Source organism: Hevea brasiliensis, chromosome 3, assembly GCF_030052815.1.
Source record: "Hevea brasiliensis isolate MT/VB/25A 57/8 chromosome 3, ASM3005281v1, whole genome shotgun sequence".
Classification (NCBI taxonomy): domain Eukaryota; kingdom Viridiplantae; phylum Streptophyta; class Magnoliopsida; order Malpighiales; family Euphorbiaceae; genus Hevea; species Hevea brasiliensis.
Window position 1 is genome coordinate 25139762 of NC_079495.1, and position 12049 is coordinate 25151810.

Genomic DNA, 12049 nt, shown 5'->3' on the forward strand with positions numbered 1-12049 from the left:
TTATTTTTTCACAAAAAATAAATGACAAAAAGTGATGAAAAAATATAATTTTATTGAAAATCTAAATTTGAAATATAAAAATTAAAAAATAAAACATTAAAAATGATAGTATTGTAGTTATATGCTATTAATTTTAATAATTAAATTATATAAAATAATATTATATATAATTTTAATAAAAATAAAATATTAGTTAGTTTAAATTAATAATGTGCCAATTCTTAAATTACAATAGGTATGAAAGCAAAATGATATGAGTGAGAAAATTCAAACATGTAATGAACCCAAAAAAAGAAGGTTAGTTTTTCTGGTAGAAAGAATATATAATAAGTAGAAGGATTTTGTTGATATCATGTGGTGTGTTAATTAAGAGTCCAATCAATCAAAAGTGAAAACGATATCCAATTATAGAAAATGATCCATCTTACCCAAAAGCCTAAGAAAATTACACATCATCGGATACTTATATCATTAATAATTATATCTTCCTAAAAACAAAATGCTTCTATTCTTTCTTTTTTTTTCTTTGGTAGGTCTCTGCAATTTTCCTCCTCATTCACTTTGGGTGCAAAGTCTATTAATCAGCAAATCACCCATCATAATAAGAGTTAATTTCCCCCACTTTGTGCATTAATGCCAAATAAAGCACAAAAATAATTAATAGTTTATGAATTCTTTTCACTTTATATTAAAAAAATGGATTTTCCACTTCAGAAAGCACATACAAAAAAATACTATTATTCTCTATTATAGAGATATATTGGTTCCACTATATCCCATGTGTGCCTTTAAGGTTATCAACTATAGCATAAACGGATGTTAATTATCAATATAAAGAGGAGGTTAGCCTTCATTTATGCTATGGTTGAAAACCTTAAAAGCACTTATGGGATATAGTGGAAAATCAATATCACTCTATAATAGAGAATACTAGTGTTTTTTCTTTTTTTTTTTTTAATTTCTCTAATTTGGGTATAGATATTTTTTTTTAATCATTTATTTGCTTACCTTCATTCATTCATTAATAGTTTAAAAAGCATGATGTTTAAAAAGCTTCTCCCACATTCTTAATTTGTGCTTATCTTCCACTTGCTAATTATGTCAATATCTCTTTTAACACCAAAAGGAAATGGTCATAACTTCCATTTTAAAGCTAAAAGGACCTTTGTGTTTTGTAAAAGTAAAGGCGTATTGCAATCCAATCCTTTTTGTAACTACGAAATTAATTAAAATGATTTAACTATTTTTAATTATTATCTTATGAGTATTTATTAAAAAAAATTTATATATATATATATACTCTTTTCTTTACTACAACAAACTTTCACACAACAAATTAATCCTACCCTAAGCCTTTGTAAACCAATTTACAAAATGTTTTGGCTGGACTTAACTTAGGATTTAAACGATACAAAATGATTATACTCTTTTCTTCACTACAACAGACAATCTCAAAACGACATTAATCCTACCCTAATCCCTTATAAACCAATTTACAAAATGTTTTGGCTGGACTTAACTTAGGACTTAAACAATACAAAATGGTTTGGCTGGACTTAATTTAGGACTTAATTTGATTATTAAAATTGAGATTCTCAGGCAAAGCATATTGGATTTCGGCGGCCGAAGTTGCTATGTATTGTTTACGTGGGTGTACTTATATTTTGGCAGCCATAAGTGCATGTATCGGCCATTGAACCTTTGATTTCCCAAAATTCATCCACAATTCACAACTTAAGGTTTAAACCCCCTCAAATATCAACATCTAGTCCTAAAGTTCTCATTCTAGGTCCTGTATACCATTTTAGACTTTAAATTAATAAAACCCTACTTAAGTAACTTAGATTTCTAACTTAAACTTTATATTTCATTATTTTTATATTAATCCTAAAACTGCTCTAAACTACTTTTATTTAAAAAATATTAACCTTAAAACCTTAAATAAATTAAACTAAGAGAAAGGAGATTAGGACTTACCTCACTTAGCTTAGGTTTTCAAGGACTTTTGTAATTAAAACTCCCTTTCAACTTATTCTCTCTCCTAAATCCACTTTTTTTAGACTTTTCCTTTCACTCAGGACTTCAAGGAATATTCCATCTCAAAGTATGGATTTCAGCTAATCCGGGTGAGGGGCATTACATTTATCCCCCTTCAGAATATTTAACCTCAAATGTTCAATCAAAAGGGGAGTTGTACTCGAATGAGACATTCTCTCATGTCCCATATTATTGCTACCAACTTGATGCAATTCCTTATAGCTCGAGTTCTCACCTTTGTGTGATGTGATATTTCTTTTGGAGTTACTGCTAGCCTTATAGGTCACTAGAGTTCTAACAAAGCATTCTCTTATTTGGTACTTATATACTATCTCAACTCTAGAAGTCTATGAACCCTCAACTCAAGTTCCTTATCCATAGCTTTTTCTCATCTTTGGCGTATGTGAATGGTAGTTTTCTTTCTCCTTGAGATTGGTTAAGCTCTATTTTCCCATAACACTACTATAGAGCTTGGATGTTAATGCCATAGGGGCAGGGGGAAGGAGTCTCCACCCAAATAGCAGCTAAGACAAATCAAACAGAAGGAATGTGGATGGGAATTTACCTCTTATAGAGGTCCACTACCCTTCTTAACCATAAGCCCAATAGACCTTGGTTCAAAATAGTGGGTACGAGAAAAGGAAGGTAGTAGGCACCCTATCTGCTTAAGCTTACCTTAGAATAAGAATCAGCCTCTACTTGTTGTTTCTTAAAATCTATCTTGTTATTCTATTTATTTAATCCCTTAATCATTCAATTATGCAAGACTAAGCACAATAAACACAAGTTGTTCACATAATTCAACCATAATGACACATGGAATTTCCTAAAAGTGTTATATTTCTAAATTAAGCTATCTTGCCATATTTACCATCTTGCCTTAACATGTTATTTGCTTCAAGTTAGTTACATGCAATGTTGATTTACACATATTAGGACAAAGCAAGGATTATTTTCCATTTCTAATTAATAAAGATGGAAAATTAAAAAAAAAATTACTTTTGACTTATATATTTTTAAGTCATTTCAAAAAGAAAATTTTGGATAAAAGAATAAATTACTTCTAAAAAATGCAATATAAATACTATTATTAACATTATAAAAAATAAATATAAAATATTAAAAATAAATTACTAATAAAAATTATCTTTAATATGTTATAATAATATATTAAAAAATAAATTACTAAAATTTATTAATAAAAATAAACTGTTACTAAAAACAATATAAATATATTATAAAAAATTATAAATAAAAATAAATTAACCAAAAAATTACCATAAGGGTATTATAATAAAAAAATTACTAAAAATAAATTACTATTAAAAATTAAATTGAGATAAAGAGCTATGACTAAAAAAGAAAAAGATAAGAGAAAAATGAAATAAAAGAAAATGAAAGAAAAATAAGAAAAATGAAATATATATATATATATATATATATATATATATATATATATATATATATATATATATATATATATATAAAAGAAAAGTAAAATGAAAGATAAAAGGAAAAAAATGAGAAAGAAAATGAAATAAAATGAAAGAAAGAACGAAATGAGAGAAAAATTAAATGGAAGAACAGTGTTAATGAAAAAGAAAAAAGGAAGAAAATGGAAGAAAATGAAAGAAATAGTGAAATGAAAGAATGGATGAAATGAGGAAGGCAAAAAAGAAAAAAAAAAGCTATATGCAATATAGAAACAAACTGCAAAATTTGTTTCTAATTGAAAAATGAGGTAGGATTTTTTTATTCAAAAAATTAGAAATTGATTTTTGAATCCATTGTAAATTTGAAAATAGAAATGGAATATCGTGTCCATTTCTAAATTTTAGAAAAAGATGGAATATTTCCCATAATATATTTTAAGGTTTATACTTAAAAAATGAAAGAGGACGAGATATTTCCCATTATAAATTTTAAGTTGCATAATTTAAAAAATAAATTCCAAAATTCATTTCTAAATCTAGAAATGAATTAGGGAGTCCATTTGCAATTTTTTTTTTTTAAAGAGCCATTTACCTTCATAATTTTCAAATTCTATAGTTTATAATGAATTCTAAGCCCGGTTCTAAACAAGAAACAAATTTTAAAATTCATTTCTAAATTTAAAATTTTTTTTACAAGTTCCATATTTTTAAAATGGAATCCAAGTTTTTTTTTTTAATTTAGAAATTTCGTTTCTAAATTTGAAATTTTTAAAACTCTTTAAACTCCACAATTTAAAAATAAAGTTTGAAACCCATTTCTAAATTTAGAAATAGATTTTGAAATCCATTTCTAATTTTGGAGATTTGTTTTAAGCTCTATAATTTAGAAATAAATTTTAAAATTCATTTCTGAATTTAAAAAATGACTAGAAAAGGAGTTAAATCCGTTTCTAATTTAGAAATGAATTTTAAAGTGAGTTTCTAAATTTTAGAGTTTCTTTTTTTTCAAGCTCTCCAATCTATAAAAGAATTTTAAAATCTATTTCTAATTTTAAAACTAATTGGCAACGTTTCTAAATTTTTCAAGCGTTATAATTTAAAAAGGGATTTCAAAATCTGTTTCTGAATTTAGAAATGAATTTTGGAGGATAATGAATTTTGCTTTAATTATCCTTAAGAATAATGATACCATGTTTATTATCTATCATTTTATTACTATTATTTTCTAACATAAACAAAGTTGAGAATTAGAAATATTTATTTAATTACTAATAAATTTTATACTATGAAAGAGTTGCAACAAAATTATAAAAATTTCACAAGTACATTATTTTGACCATTATCAGATTAAAAAAAATCTATTATTTAAGAAAATTTTGTGATTTTGTATTAAATATTTCATTATTAAGATTTATTATGGACTTTAAAGATATTAAGTTTACCTAAATTAATTATAATAGGTTATTTATATAGTAATTTTCTCTTAAATAATTCAAGACTAATTTATTTATTTTGCCACTATTTTTTTTTTGGGCTAAATTGAATAAATTTTTGCATGGGATTAGAACCGTTGAAATGGGCGGGCTAGACTAAGTCGAAGTGGCCATTGCAAGCCTTCCTTCATGCCCAAAGAATAATAAATAATTTTTACTTAAAAAATACAATTTTAAATATTTTTACTGAAACATTTTTAAAAAGTAAAAAAAAAAATGTAAAAATCATTTTTATATTAAAATAAAATACCTCAAATCCAGTCTATTTGCCACTGAATCAAGATTGGGTCTACTAAGGATGTTTAATTAGTTCAATTTCTGCAACTATATATTCATAATTAATTTCTGTAAATTAATAGTATGCATCTCTGGATATGTAAAATATTAGGCCAGTTTGCTCGAAAATAAATACAGACTAATTTAAATCCAATTTTAACTTATATATTTAAATATTATAATTTTAATAAAATATAAATATATTTAAAATTTATATTTTTAACTTATAATTTATTTTTTAATAAATAAATTTATATTATAGAATAATAATTAAAATAAAATAATAAAATAATAAAAAAAATCCTTGTTCGAAAATCTGTCCTGCCCCGATCCCAAATTTTTGTGGGGCAGGGACGAAAAAAGCGATTTCTTCGCGCCACTTGTCCCGTTGCTATTCTTATCGCTTCAAGAGAAAACTGTCTTAATGTGCAAGAAAACTGATTTGGAAAATACTCTTAAGTAATAAAAAAAATACAGACTAATTTATTCAAATAAAAATTATTAGAATCTAAATATTTGTTTGCCATTGAAGTTAAAAGGTTAAAATTATTTTTTATAAAAAAAATTATTTTAAAAACTTATAAAAAATAATTTGAAAAAAAAAATTATAATTTAAACGTTTTTATAATTAAAATTTATTAAATTTAATTTTTAATTATTTTTTTATTAATTTAAAAGGTGATTTTGTCACCTACGGATAGCAATACTAAAGAGTTACTAAATTTTTTAACTCATTTGACAAATATTTAGTCATTACCCAATTGACCCATAACAGCTTAATTTGGCCTTTTAAAAAACAAAACCTGTGCTTTGAAAATAAACAGTCCCCATTTAATAATAGTTCGAATGGACAAGAATGCCCCCAATTATATAGTGCAGTGACAGAAATGTACATGGGTGACAGGCTCTAAACTGCAGCTTAACACAGTAGAGTCGTCAAATTCAAAGGCATGCACAGAAGTTACAGCAAGACAGAGAAAAGAGAGAAAGAGAAAGGAGATTGATCAATGACAAGCAGCGGAAGAGAAAGGCAAAAGGAATGAGAGAGACTTGAAAGAAAAGACATGTGATCTCTCTCTCTCTCTCTCTCTCTCTCTCTCTGTGGATCTGTAGTATATAAGGTATGGTGGAAATGGTGGTGGTGGTGGCCTTGGCAGGGCACCAGACCAGAGTCGTTGCACGTGGTAGTCAGTGCCTCTTATACAAAGGAAATAGTAAAAAATCAGCTGCAAAAACCTTCAAAAACACAGTACTTCTTTTCTCTCTCTCACATAATTGTAACTGTATTACAATAAATCCATCAGAATGATGGGGGACTGATTGTGAGTGATTATTAGTTTTTGACACGTGTCCTTCCCACGCTCTGGGACTTTCTTAGCCGTTTTTCTCTTTATTTTTTGTATGGGTAAAATGTGAGAAGTAGGCTGCTCCCTGGTAACAAGTTACCTTTGCCTGCCATGGATGCAGCCTGCGTCTTCTGCTATAGTAGCTTTTTTTGTTGAAAGGTCAGGTCATTGGTCTAAATCACTATCCCACGCTTCACATGCATCGTTGTCTTGTCAAATCAGTTGAAATGTACCAAACATTTTCTATATTTTTTCTCTTTTCTTTTTATATCAATCTCTTTTTCTTTATTTACCCATGAATTTTCCCTTACTCTTTGTTTGGGAAATTTGTTTGAGAGGAGAGAAAAAAAAAATAGATTGAAAGATTATTTTCCTTCTCTTATTTAGAAGAATTTATTTAATATAATTATTATATAAATAATAAATATATTTAATTAGCAATTATAATAAAATGCACATAAAAATTATCATAAATATAATCGTTATATATATTTTAATTTTTTTTGTTTAAAAAAAATAAAAGAGAAATTATGTAACTTTTTTATTCGATTAAATTGAATAAAATAAATTATTATAAAAATAAAAATATAATTTTATTTATTTACTTTATCTTTAATTTGGAGGGACAGTAATTTTTGGGATCTACATAATATTTTAATTTATTTTCCTTTCCTCTTATTTTTCACCAATCATATAAGGGAAAAGGTGGAAAATTCTTTTATTTTCTATTTTTATTTTCATTTTTCCCTTATTTTTCAGAATCCAATCATGGTGTTAATTGCTTTGTATTTTTCTATAATATTCATATTCACATTTTTACAACTTTCTATAATACATTATTAATTTTGAGCGCCGAATCAAAGAGAAAAATCATTTTTTTTAATAATATTAAAATAGTATTAGGATAAAAGTATAAATATTAACAAAAAAAAATCTATAAATTTTTACTCAATCACATATCGTTTTTAATATTATGAATTGCAAATTTAAAATAATTTAACAAGTGAAGACTATCTTTAAAAAGGGTTCTTATTGATCTTTTATATTAATATATATTTAAAAAACCTTAATAATTAGCAATAAATAAATTCAATAATTAAGAAATTGTGGTTTCAATTTTGATTTTAGATCTGTCTAAGAATTGAAACTTAAGTGAATTTTTGATATAATTACACAATTTAATTTTTTGGTATTTCAGTTTCAATTCAATTTGATTTTTAGTATTTTGATTATGATTTTGTCCCGTTTGAATTTCATTCTTAAAATAATTTATGTTATTATTGTAATGAAAAATTATACTTAAATTATTATTTAAATTTTAAAGTTGATTATTTATATATAGTATATTATATAATATATTTTTTTACTATTTTTTAATGATATGCTTTTTAATTATAAGATAAATATATAATTAACAATTAAAAATATTATATAATATTTTAGAACACTTATAATTAAGAATTATAAAAAAAATTTAATGTACTTATAATTTAAATTATTAGAAAAGATAAAGAAATGAGATATAATATTAAATTGTATATAATTTATAATTATAATATATAAAAATATAATAATATTATATGTATACATATATTAAAAGTGTATAATATAATTAAAAATCATAAAAAAATATACATACAAAATTAATTTTCAATTTTATTTTAATTTTATTTAAATTCAATATATTTCTGATTCAATTTTAACAAAGAATTAATCAAAATTGAATTAAAACAATAAAATAAATATCATTCGATGCAATTGTAATTAATTTGATACAATTTTTTGATTTTAAACGAAACCTAAAGCCACACGCACCTTGTACTAATAATAGAGAATGATTGACTAAATTGGTAGTCATTAATTCCAACCACTCAGCACCGATTATGCCTAAATCATCCTTAGACCAAAGGGCGCAAATGTTTGCTCGAGGTTGGCCCATTAACTATTAAGCCTAATCTTTAAGCTACTGTGCCTCATGCCTTCCTTCTTCAGTTTTTCCTCCAAGGTTCAACCAACTCCATAATCTCAACTCTTTATTATTATTATTATTATTATTTAGAATAAACTTTTTAATGTTTGAGTCCACAAAAGTGTTAAGTAAATTTTCAGTCGAAGGACTACATAAACTTAAAATCAAATTTTGTGCAAAACGATACTATACTTTTTTAATTAAGGTCAAATAAATTTAAATTTAATAAAATATTATTTTTTCTAAATTTTAAATAATAAAATATTAGAAATAATAATTTTAATATTAAATAATTTTTATTCATCATATTTTTCAATTTCCTTTTTGTGTTTACTTTTATTTTAATTAAAAATAATAAATGATTTTTAATATTTAAAATTAGAAAAAAGAATATTTTATTATTAAATATAATATTTTATTTTCCCTATTTATTCCCCTTAATTAATCGTGCCATAATTGAAACTAATTCAAACTACCCAAAAAATAGTGAATAGAAAAGTTTATTTAATATTTTATGGAAGTAAAAGTATTAGTATGCACGTCTTTTTGGTGATTAATTAATATATTTTTCAAATTCCATCTTTTCATATAGCCATGATTAATTAATAAAAAAAAAACAGAAATTGTACGAAGCATAATAAAGCATTGTTACACAGGAACATGTTCGCTTTAATTGTACCTGATGGGTACATTATTCAACTTATTGAAATCCTGGCGTATAAGCACAATAGGCGTCACGACAACATTTCACCAATACACTCACTCGCTAAGGATGGCAACAGGTGATATGTATGTAAAAATCACCTTCCTCAATTCAAACATAATTAATATTTTTAAAATTTAAATTTATTTTAAATTTAATTAAAATTATTTTTAATTATCTAAACTCGTCTCAAATCTAATAATTATATTAGTTATTTAAAAAATATTTTAATACATTTAATTTTATATTTTTTAATTAATAATTTATATAAAAATTATTTTTATTAATAATTTATATTTTAAAAATTCAATAATTCAATAAAATATTTAAATTTTATTTTATATAAAATAAAATATATAAAAATTTAAAAATATTATTATAACAAATATATATTCTATATTTAATTAAGTATTTATATAAATAAATTTGAGTAACAGATATTTAATATACAAAATTTAAATTCGTCACAAATATTATTTCTCAGACTCGAACTCATCCTAAATTAAATTATACATAACAAAAATTCATTCTAGTAAGATATGATTATATCAAGTACTTATAAAAATTTGACCTATTTCCATCTAAGAATTTTAACTTGTTTTTTTTACCTAAAAATGAATACAAAAATTCCATCACATAATAATTAATTTGAAATGTGATTTTCAGTCAAGTTCATGAATTATTATTATTATTGATGATAAATTTGAATTTTGTACATTTATATTGTAATATAAAAAAATTTAAAGTTTAACATATTTTCTATTAATTTTTTTTATAGTGAAAATAAGTGACTTAATTAAGGTTTCATTTATTTTATAAAAAATATTTTGATAGAAAATATATTTTTTAATATTTTTTAGAGTTTAAAATATTTAAAAAAAATAGATGGACACAAAATATTTTTATATAATAAAAAAATTTAAAAAGATTTTTTTCAAGAAAAATAACTTTTTTTTAATTTATTTTTATTTTTTAAATTTTACTAATTTTATTAAAAATGTGAAAATATAAAATTTTTGTTATATACAAATTATTTGAACAGTAATAGAGAATTAAAGGAATTACTCTGGTTTCTTCCCGTAATTAATGATTGGAACTGCAAGTCTGAAACTGAAAGTGACTGTAATTAATGAGGGCCTTATACATAATCTAACTCAATTGATTGGTGCAAAAGCAAGGGGTTTGAAAGTTGCTTTAAGAAGTTGGAGACAGCCTTTACAGCCAAGATTTTAAAGATCTGATAACATGTTCAACCAAATCTCTTATAAAGTGTACGATTTTCTCACACTTTTTTACTTTTATTTATATAAATTAAAAATAATATAAATAAATTTTAATTTAATAATATTAAAAATATTGTAAAACTAAGAATTGATGAGATTATTAATCCAAATAGAATAGCATATAATAGATTATATATGTAATTATATGGGCAAGAAGGTAAGGGAATCCACTCCAAGTAGTAGGACTCTAAACCCTATTGGTAGGTCCTTAATATAGGGGATTCTTTGCAATCCAAAGCCATTTATCATTTTTTTTTTATGAAATATAAGAATGTTGTTAATAATGATAAAAATGGATTTTTTTTTTTTAGATTTGAAACAAATTACAAAAGAAATGTTTGAGATAAAACAAATTTCTAAATAGATTAAAAACAAAAATAATTTTATTTTCACTTTCATTTTTAATTTATTCTGTTTCTAATTAGTAATGGCTAGGGAATTACCTGTTTTAATATATGTGATTATTAATAATTTTAATTTATATATTTTTTTTGAAAAAAGTAATAAAAATAATAAAATAAATCAAAAAAAGATTTAAGAGTAATTAGATTAAGAAGGAATATTTGATAAGAAAAAAAAAAGATATGGTGTGAATTAAATAGCAGAAGGTATTAACTATTTATAAGCAGAGATAGAGAAAATCCAAATAAGAAATAGTTAGGCCATTAAACCATTGTTAGTTTGAAAAATATTATTTTTTAATTGAAAGAATTTTAATGTTACTATCTAAAACATTAAAACTCTATAACATTAGCCATAAATTTTGGGCAAATAAGTGGACAATAATGGCCGTAAGTTATTTTAAATGACCATAAGTTATTCTTTGTTTATAATAATAATAATAATAATAATAATAATAATAATAATAATAATAATAATAATAATAAATATATTTAAAAATATTTCAGGTTTTATTTTTCTTCAAAGTAAACATTGATTTTTTAAATTTTATTGTTACTGGGATTTTCAAATTAAAAAATAGGAAGCATGATAATCGATGATAATCATTTTTAGTGATTAATACTTTTTCATTATTTATATTTAGAAGATCAAATTAATTAAGGATTATATTTAAAAATTTAAATCCTATAATAATTATATATTATAACTATTTAAAAAATATTAAAAAAATTTAATAAATTAATAATTGTATTTAATAATTAATGCTTTTTTATTATGTAAAATTTGAAAGATCAAATTAATTAAGGATTGTATTTAAAAAATTATAATAATTATAAAATTACAACCATTTAGGAAATAAAAAAAATTCAATAAATTCAATTAAAAATTGCCACTAGCATAAATGAATAACATGTGGCCCCTGCTTGCTTTAATTCAATTTAAAATTGACACTTGCCATAATTGTGATGATTTTTGAATCCTATATAATAGTGCCAGGAAAAAATTTGTCTGCTTTATATATATATATATATATATATATATATATATATATATATATATATATATATATATATATAATTGCCACTTAGCATAAATTAATAACATGTG